The sequence below is a fragment of the Chionomys nivalis genome, chromosome X (genome assembly GCF_950005125.1).
Source record: "Chionomys nivalis chromosome X, mChiNiv1.1, whole genome shotgun sequence".
Lineage (NCBI taxonomy): Eukaryota > Metazoa > Chordata > Mammalia > Rodentia > Cricetidae > Chionomys > Chionomys nivalis.
Window position 1 is genome coordinate 130,414,265 of NC_080112.1, and position 10,925 is coordinate 130,425,189.

Below are 10,925 nucleotides of genomic sequence, written 5' to 3' on the forward strand. Positions count from 1 at the left end.
CACTAAAGACAGTTAGGTCTGGAACCAGACACTATTACCTTCCAAAAGCTGACTGCGCAAATGTGTTGCCAAATGCCACATTTCACAGCTTTATGTTAGCGGCTTAAGATTGGCTGTTATAGATGTCCTTACGCCACAAGAATTGGTAAACTGTACAAATCGGTTGTTGGAATTTTTCCTGTGGTCTTGTACGTTAACTGTTTTACCAGCATCAGAAGCTGTTTCAAAGCCAAAAGAGACAAACCCAAACTGCTGTTGTGTTGTCAAGTTTGGCATTTAAAACAACCTTCTCTATTGAGAGCAGCCATGTAGGAAACACTGCCCAGTTGTTCCTCCCTGGGAGAAAATGAAATTACCTCACTAATTTCTGAGTCATTCTTTTAATGACAAAAAAACTAATTCAAAGAAGAAGTCCATTCTTCTTTGGATCCCGATTTCAAGAGGGAGCTTTGTTCACTGTGACAAGCCTAAGCAAAAGAAGGTTTATGGGGATGGGGATGGAGATCTGTCTGATTGTTATTTGGTTGGCTGGTTTTGGTTTTTGTGTTTTAATGAGGTTTTTTATTTTTTATTTATTATGTATTTTTGCTGATTTCTTTAAACACAGCCCAGATGAACTTCGCATATCAGAGTAAAGTTTTTCTCTTCTAAAGTAGCTGTCTCCAGTCCTGACACGAAATGAAAATCACATGGGATACAGAGATTCACAGCCCAAGGAAAATGATCTGCCAGCCTCATTGAACAACTAATTTGGCATCCCACCACTGGTGGGGGGGAACCCACTGTACAACAGCTGCCTCCAATGAACAGATTATCGAACGAAAGACAGCAAACTGTTTAGTCATTAATCAGAGGGGAAAAAATCTTACTGGGTAGGTAAAAGAATACACTTAAAACCTCAGAATGAGAGGCATTAGGATTCCTGTTGTCCATTCTTTCTAGATCCCTGGTGGAATGTCTTCCTTGCAGTTGGCATGGTACACATTTCTTCCCCTCGCTTGTTCTACTCCAAATAGCATTGTGAAGTTTCACTAATCCCAGCTAACACAGGAATCCATGGCATCTGAATCTATTAATGAGCCAGAAGTCGTAACAGGGAATGTTTCCATCATTAACGGCTGGCAGCTACAGGCTATGCAGAAATTGATTAAGTTTTTTCATCACCTGCAATTAGACAGTTCCACAGCACAAGTGAGACATGACATTTAAAATACAAACACTGTAGCTAATATCAGTGTGGGAAAGTACAGAGAGGAAAATGGCCAGGTGATGCACTAGTTACTAAATCTTCCAAAGAAACAATATGTACCTTCAATGCTGTGTATTAGCTTTATCTAAAGAATCCCTTATACTGCATTGGGTGGCAAATGACCGCAATGGTTCTTTTTTTTTTTTTTTTTTTTTTTTTTGGTTTTTCAAGACAGGGTCTCTGTGGCTTTGGAGCCTGTCCTGGAATTAGCTCTGTAGACCAGGCTGGTCTCAAACTCACAGAGATCCGCCTGCCTCTGCCTCCCGAGTGCTGGGATTAAAGGCATGCGCCACCACCGCCCGGCCCTCCACAATGGTTCTTAAATCAAATAGTCAGTCTGTTCTATTAAACCTAGACAATTATATCTAGTGTGACTATTGACTCTGTTTTGGTTGAATTCATGCCATCGGCGGCCTTTCTAAGAGTATAAATGTGAATTTTGTTGCTACCTCCATATTCTCTGAGAACAATAGGCATAAAGAACTACTGACCTGGGAACTACATCTTATACGAAACCCTGAGGGAGACAACTGATGCTGTCCACTTCTGACTTGGTACTCACAACTATATCAGAACCACTTAGTTCTAATGAACAGGATCTGCTTATGCTAGTTCAAGCAAAGGGATAAAAATATTATAGAAGAGGACTTGGTATAGATTCCAGGTTCCAGAAACAACAGGAATAAAGAAATTTCACAAAGCTTAGTGACACATAAGCATGAACACTTGCTTTAGTCTTTCACCACGTGACTCAACTGTCCATTCATCAAGTTACTCTACTGTTTGATTCAAACCTTCCAGAGAAGGAATGGGAGTGACCACGGTCAGGCCAACAGATTCCCTACCATGTGAGTGCTGCGCATATCCATCTCATCAAATCGTGAACAAAGCCATGCAAGACCGTTTCCATGCTTATGAATGACAGGCAAGAATAAGGTAAGCTAGGACAGTAAATTGGAAGTGAACTACAGGCCCACTAGCCTCTTCTTTAGAGACACATAGCCCTGCCATTAAGTTTATAGTGAATGCTAACCAAAATTTACATATTCATAAGTTACTCTTCTCATTGCTATGACAAAATACCTGTCAAAAACAACTTAAAGAAGGACTGCTTTCTATTGTATCCCAGTTTGCAGGTACAGTCCGTCCATCATGGTGGGTAGGCATGACTACAGAAGCATGAGGCAGCTTAAGGTTGCATTCTGGTACTCAGCTCACTTCTTCTTTCCTAGTCAGTCTAAGACCCCAGCACATGGGAGAGTGCTGCCTATATTCATGGTGGCTCTTCCCGCCAAAGTTAAACATTTCTGGACGTACCCTCACAGAGGGGTGTTTCTATGGGGATTTTAAGTCCCATCAACTTGATAGCCATCACAGCCTATCTTGAAATGTACCTTACTTTATGGTTTAAAAAGAAAAATAGATCCCGGCCCTGAAACTAAAGCAGTCATCCGTTTTGTGTTTTCAGCCACCCAGTAATTTGACTCATTGTGGGGAAGATTCAGCTACATCACAATTGTCCATCTGCTGACCTGCATTGCACCCAGACTAAGAGAAACAAAGGATTTGACATTTATGCTGCAAAAATTTTATCAAAATATTAATTATGCCTGATTCTTGCTGAGAGGTTAATATTTTTGCTCCTCATTGCTAATTCTAGATCAGAGATCAGAAAAACATTTTTTTTCACTGTAAAGGACCTGGCAGTAAATGCTTTGGGTAGTCTCTGTCAAAATTCAATGTTACTAAAACAGACACGCACTATTCATGCATATTAAACATACCTGGTCCAGTAAAGTTTTAAATATAAGGACAGAAATCTAGGAACGGGGCTTAAACCTTCCTTTAAGTCTAGTTTAGGATATGATTCCAGCACTTGGGAAGCAAAGACAGAAGAATTGTCATGAGCTTGAGGGACCAGTGTGGATTTCATGTAAGTTCAAGGCCAACTTGGGCTATAGGCTGAGAAGGGTCTGAAAACCAATAGAAGGCAAGAAGGAGTTGTTCTGGTAACCAACTTTTTTTTTTTTTTTTTTTTTGCCAAACTCTGCTTTACACCATTTCTTTCTCCTCCCTGAGATGCCCAACTTCTTTGAAATTTCCACTGTAGGAGGGAAACACTCACCTCTCAACTTCCCTGTAGTTGCCGAGAAGCGTGTGCTTTTTCGACCAGGTTTCCCATCTTTTTATCTTTCTCCTAGTCTTTTATGTTTGTCATTGCTATGGGTAACTTTTCCACTCATGAGAAGACAATTCAGACTGTGTCTTGGTTTCTTTGTCTTTGAAAACCTCAGTTCCCAGAATCATTTGCTGCATTCCACCTAATCTCCTCGCTTTCCCCTGGAGGATCTCTCCAGTGACAGAACTGCCTCTAAAATATGAGTTTCAAGATTGTCAATAATGATCAGTCTTTCTTCTAATTCTATGTGGAAGAGTGACCCAGATGCCGACAGTCCTTTGAGTCACTTAAGCCACCGAGAGACATCATTATCTACCTGCCCTGTCTCCTCAAGTCCTCCTATCCCTCTTTGTCCAGTTTAGCCTGACAAACTTCCATGGTACCCTTCTCATTTAGTCCAGTGCTCTACCTATGACACACTTGCACATGAGCACTGAGTGTGACTGAAGGATAAACACCACCACAGCCTCAGCTCTCGTGGGGACATCCCACACACTGACAATCCTAATACATTTCTATAATAAAGTTCATTTTTCCACTCTTGGGGAAACTTTTCTATTTTTTTTTCTATTCTTGACCTCCCCATACTGTTATCCTATCTAATTGAGAAAATAGGAACTATCTAAACTTGTACTTCTCTAGTCTCCAAAACATTGCCATTGGTGAGCTGTGACTGAGGCTCCCTAAAGGCAGTCCCAGTCTCTGCTGAGCGCCCACTTTCTTGGGTAGGATGTCCATAATTCACTAAGAGAACTGTGTTCATCTTCCCAAAGCTAAAAGGGAGAGAACAATAACATGGGGAGACATTAATTCCCCCCAAATGAAAGAGAACTCTGGTTTTAAGGTGGGTCCCAGAAGCAGATACTCATGTCTTCTTCCCACACAGAGGCATGAAGAGGTATAGCATGGGATGAAAAAGAAGCTGCTACAGGTTCTCTGGAGGAAGGCTAGGTCTCAGGCAGTAGGGCTCCCAATGTTAGCCTGAGTCACATGGCTGCCTGTGCCTCTTGGCTACAAGGAACCACAGGAGCCTTGAAAAGAAGCATCCTGAATGATCAAGAGTATCCTTCTTGCAATATTCTGGGCAGCATAAGACCTTTAACAGTTCTGCTTACCCCTTCGCCGGAGTCTGTATTGTGAGAGAGCTTGACTTTCCAGTCAGATTGATGGTGGCTCATGACCAGCTAAATTCATTTCAGAGAACTAAAGGCAAGGAAACATTTTATGTGCTCTACTGAAAAGCAAAATGCAACTCACTACATTTGATCCTGGACAATGCAACTCAGAGGAATACATTTCTGCTGGTGGCTTTCTGAAGTGCATTCTTATTTAAGTAACACGCACAGAATGTGAACTGAATGAAAATGAGGGTGGAATCATCCCCAGTCTTCAGTCATGGCTTAGCTTTGCAGTAGAAATTTTTGAACTTCCAACTACAATACAATAGAGTTATATTTTTGAACCTATGAAGTTTACACACCTAAAATATCACATTAAAATTTCTATACAGGCCCAAGGAACCTTCTGGTTTCACTGTACTCAAAAAAAAAAGGAAAGAAAGAAATAGACATGCTTTTCAAAAGGGCATAGAAAGTTAGAAAATCTCCTATCACCAGGAGTGAGCAAAGAGGCCTTGGGTGGGGAAGAAAGTGAGCGAAAATCAATTTTACTTGCTTTGGTCTCACAATGGATTTTGCAAAGTGAAGGGTGGAAAATCAATCTTGTCAAATCAGTGAGTATTTATATACTTGAAGGAGTCTAAAGGTCTTGGATTGTGTATTAGGCCATAGAACATCCTTGTCCTCTCTCCCATCATGAAGGCTACAACATGAAGGTTAAGCTCCTTTCTGTACTGAGGAAACAGTGACTTGTAGTTTTGCCATGTTCATCATCAAGATGTGTCCAAGGCAGAAACCACACCTGGTTACCTTTTCTCGGTCTCAGCTTCAATACTGTGGAGGCATTGCGTCAACCAGAGGCTTCTTCTTCCTACATGTGATGGTGTGCACTGTGAATCTGGGTGCTAAGCTATCTGATAAGACCCATCCTTTGATCAGAGAGTACCCCTTAGGGAGTGACAACTGTTGCCTCTGACAGTGATGTCGGGGAACCTGGCAGGAGGAAATCAGAGTATGGAAGGTGTGTGCCTTGAGCAGAGGAATACTGTGTCCCTCTCTAAACTTCAGGGTACAGAAGAGAGATCACAAAAAAGTGCTGGTGGAAGATCAGGAGGGGCAAGGGACTGATGCTCTCTGAACTGGGAAAGTTAGCCAGGAGGGAGACCAGAAGGTGGACTTACAGCAAACTTAATTGCCTTTTATAGGTAAGTTGTCCAACTTGGCTTCCTTAAACTCTAGTGACTCTCTTTTAAAACATTCACCTGATGCTTTATTGAGACATGCAGAAGAGTCACGAATGCCAACAGAAGAGACAGTAGTACCCCCCCCCCCCATGACAATTAACTCCCTAAGCAGCCACATCAGTGGCTTTATTCTTGTGGAGACATCCTCAAAGTGAGTTGGTTTTTTGGTACTTAAGATTCTCTAGCTATAAAATGAATATAACTGTGGTATTATAAAGCATTATAATATTAATATGGTGTGATATTTATGAAAGTCTTTGCTCAAGGTTCAACATGGGGTCATATATTAAGTGCTATGTACATGTTAGACAAACTGGCAAAAATAATCATTGTTGTGTTCCTGTGTATTAGACAACAGGCAAATCAACACAAACTTGATGGCTATTAGCCATCCGCAGGTATATGCAGCTAGGGGCATTCTAAAATTCATCCAAAGCTCTTTATCTTAAAGCCAGGATATTACCCAGATAGACTTGACTTAGAAGCAGACAGTATTTTCCAGCTGCTCATGGACAGGAAGTCAGAGAGATGTGTTCCTCCTGAACTGAGAGGAAGTAAATTTCTATACTGGTACCTTCAAATAGGTGGCAAGGTACTCAGTGGTTTCTAGATGTTGAGAGAGCCCTTGATTGACAGCCATCAGGAAAACGGGGGCCATAGTCCTACAACAGTAAGGAACTTGTTTCTGCCAATAAGCTCATTAACAAAAAAGTCCTATGTACCCTGCATAAAAATAATTGTGTCAACATATGTGTGTGATGATTAATTTTGATTGCCAAATTAATCAGATTAAGAAATGCCTCAGACATTAGTGTTACCTACTTTTGGGAGTGCCTATGAAGGCAATTCCAAAGAGGAATTAACAAGGGGATTAGGGTAAGACCTGCCATGAGTTTGGGGCGGGGTGGGGGGGAGTGACGTCCATCCCATAGCCAAACTGAATAAAAAAGGAAATAGGAGAAAGGTCAGTGCTGACATTCCTTTTTCACTGTTCCTTGGTCCACTGAGACATGAGCAAGCAGCCTCAAGCTCCTGATTCCTCAGCTACAAGCTGCAAGCTGCTCCCTGCCACGATGACGTCTCACCACGATGGACCACATCTACTTAAACCATGATCCAAAACTGAACGTTCCTCCCTCAAGTTGCTTCTTCTTAAGGACTTGATCACAGAGATGCGAGAACTACTATACTGAGGTTTCAACACCATGGAGACTCTAAACAGAGAATTTAGCTCTTGGCGCCGAAAATTCTGCCGTAGAGAAACAATGGCATAAGCAGTTTGCATTGCATTAATCTAATTCATTTGTACCAATTTGTTGTGTAGCACCCTAAAACTATTACAGCCAGGAAAAAAAAAAAAACAGCAAACACAGGAGTACCAAATGAGTAACCAGTTCATCCAAAGAATAGGGGACATCCCTATCACATGACATCCCTACCCCATGACAGGGAAAGATTTTGTCACTTACAAGATCAGCCCATAATGTTCTTGGCTCATACAAAAGAGTTAATTTGCAAATCGCAAGCTTGATCTTCTAAGATTATATAATGTGGTTCTATATCTACCTGAACTCACTGGAAGGGCAAGACTGACTCACTCACCCCAAGAGTTACCACGTTTGGGGTCTCTCATGCTGATTCATGTGATTTCGAGAAAGCACTGTGTGATGTCCAGACCTAAGCACATAGCATTGTTTCTCAGCATCACAGTGGGACCTTTGACCTACAGACCTGCTTCTCAATCCATGTTCCAGGAGCCACCAGGAAACTAGGAAAGGTGTTTGCAACCTGAAGAACCGAGCTCTGTGGTTGCTTAATAAAAGCTAGAAAGAAGGAGAGAGAGAGAGAGAGAGAGAGAGAGAGAGAGAGAGAGAGAGAGAGAGAGAGAGAGAGAGAAAGAGAGAGAGAGAGAGAGAACTGGCAAAGCCCGTGATTGATGAGAAACTTGACATCTAAATTGAACCCTTGCTTTGCCACTTGCTCACCGTTGACTATTTAGCCCTTCTGTGCACCTCTCTGTGGAGTGCCACAACAGTTGTAAAGATGAATATATAAGGCACTAATGCTTTATACCTCCCTTTTAGTGAGCCCTGGGAAATAGGAGTCATTTAGCTACATGATGCTGATCTGATCTTATTTTGAAACCCAAAGGCTAGCCTTTAATCGTATTGGAAAACCCCACTTCTGTGCCCAGAATAGACAGCTGAGCACACTTTGCTTCCCTGCTCCTGAACCAGTAGTGTCTGTTTGTTGACTGGCCACTCCAGATTGGTACACGGAGTACCAGACCACATCAGCCAAAGCCAGAATTTTAAAAAGCCATCATTTTCCAGACCTTTTCTCTTGCTTTCTTCATTCATCACAACGTGAATTATGCTAGCCATGTACACCTACTGAACCAAAACAAGAAAAATATTGTAAAGCAACAATACATTAGTCTACGGAATGTGTCAGGCTGTGACCTGAAAGCAGACAAAATGCTTACTATCTTTGAAAGATATCATGAAGCTAAACTTACATCCATCATTCCTGTAAGTGGGTATTATAGGGTTTTCGTGCGGTGATAATACACATGACTTGTATTATACAAAGTAACTCGAGGAGGAAAAGGTTTATTTCACTCCCGGTTCCGTGTAACAGTTCATCATCAAAGGCAGTGAGGGTGGGAACTCAAGCAGGGCAAAAACCTGGAGGCAGAAGCTGATGCAGAGACCACAGAGAGGTGCTTACTGGCTTGCTCAGCCTGTTTTCTTACAGAATTCAGGATCACCACGCCAAAGGCAGCACCACCAACAGTGAGCTGAGCCTTCCCAGGTTAATCATTGATCAAGAAAATGTCCTACAGGCTCGCCTGCAGCCCAATCTTATGGAGGCATTTTCTCAATTGAGGTTTCCTCCTCTCGGAAGGCTTTAGCATATATCAAGCTGACATAAAACTAGCCAGGATGGAGAGGGTGTTTAGCCGTCACTTGTGCAGCTTTGGTAGCATAACTGGCTGCACTGCATTATGTTAACAAAGCCTTCAAAGGTGCATGCCACTAGTAAACACAGTCACATCCATACGCCCATAAGTGAGTCTGTTAAAGGAGCCTGCTTTCTGAGTATTACTAAGTTGGTGTTCAGCCTTCCCCTACATTGCAACAAGGGAAGTGGTGGCAGCGTCTTTGTGAAGATGACCATTTGTTATAGAGATTGTGAAATTGCTTAATTGACTATAATACTTAAGAAGAAAAATGTCCTTCTAGCAATTCTGTTACAGTTTTGGATTACCATAGAAAAGGTTTGTCTGGGACATTTTATGTGAAACACTAGGCTATTGTTTGACAGTATGTACGTGTGTTTGAGTGTGTGTGTGTGTGTGTGTGTGTGTGTACAGTGTTTGTATGTTTACATGTGCATGCCCATCTGTGCCCTTATGCGTGGATGCTATGGGTCTACACTGTATTCCTCAAATGCTCTCCTTTTTTCTCCCCTTTGAGACAGGGCCTCTCCTGAATCTCAGCTTACCATTTTGGCTAGATTATCTTTGCCCCTTCCAGCACTGGGCTTAAAAGTACATGCTGCCATGGGTCCTGGGGAATCATCATAGAGACTTGGGTTGCCATGCTTGCATTTACTGAGCCAATTCCCTAGACCTAAACTGATGTTTTCCAAAAGAAAACACTGGCAAACGGCTTACAGCTCCTACTCCTTGGCAAAAGACTCTTTTACTGGAATGTAAAAGCTAGAAAACAGTATCTGTTGTTAAAATATGCCTATCTCGTTAACTTTTGCCTCCTTGGTGTCTAGAATAGTGCCTGAAACAGATGCAGGCACTAACTAATCCCTAAATGAACAAATTCAGTGAATGAATGCAATAGAATGAATTAGCAAGGTGCAAGAATATTTACATTCATTAGCTATCTATAAATTCTGAGCAATGAAGGGAAAGATGGTCAAGTTACGAAGCAGATAAACCGGGAGGGGAGCGTATTCAATCACACCAGAACTATGGACTATAGCACCAAAGAAACTGTCGTCAGTAGAATCTATCACCACGAAGTTTTCATTCCCAAATGGAAATTTCCAGAGCCTCTGTGGTAAACCATTTTGTGACTGGTCATTTATGTGTAGCAAGGCTTTTGCTTGAATAAGCATGGGGCAACAGCGCCATCTTCTGGAAAAATTTGTCAGGACTTTTAAAACCAATTTTATAGCAAATTAAAGTAAGAATCACAGAAAAATTATATTGGATATATTTGGGGGGATCTTATAAACCACATTTAATCTCATATGTAATGACTTCCTTAAATGGCTGCAATATTTTCTTTCTTTATAATGATATAACGGAACCTCAAATTCATTTCTCAGAGAGATAACTGCAACCATCCATGCGAAACTGCATGACAGGTTTCCTGTAAATCTGAAACTGGAAAGCAGTTAAAATCTGTTAACTGACCATTTGAGGCACACTGTCCAATAGAAGTTTCTCTATCTGTGAATTACAACACAGTGGCCACTTCCCCTGAGTAGATTATAAATCCCTGATATGTGTGGCTGATGGCACTGAACTAAAATTTTAATTTTATGTGGCTTTAATTAATTCTGCATGTTGACCTGGATAATGTTTGGTTGTGGGTGAGGGGCTGTCCTGTGAGTGTGTTAGGAGAACCCTGGCCTCTAACCAGCTATCTTTCAAATCATGCACAATGGAGATTATCCTGTCGTACAAATCCCCTTAGTAAAGACAACTAAGAATGGTTGCAGCCATTGTCAATGTCCCAAGTTGGGGGGGGGGGGGAACGCCAGGAATTGAAAAACTACCCATGGCTGAAAGCCCTAAACAGCAGCATATATATATATATATATATATATATATATATATATATATATATATAAACAGTGAGGTTCTAGAATAGGTTAAATATTCATATGGGATTTGGGATAGGAAAAACTTATTCCTATATCTAATACAGCCACAGCCGTGCCATAAAATGAGAAAAGGCTAATGCCATTAGATACAAACAAAGAAACACTGTCCTTCTTTGTCTCCCTTTCCATGCCATGGAGTAGGAGCCAAGACCATAATAACAGAAAATTCTCTCTTAGCTGAAATCGTCCTGGTTAACAGCAGACATTTTATGTTTGCACCTGGC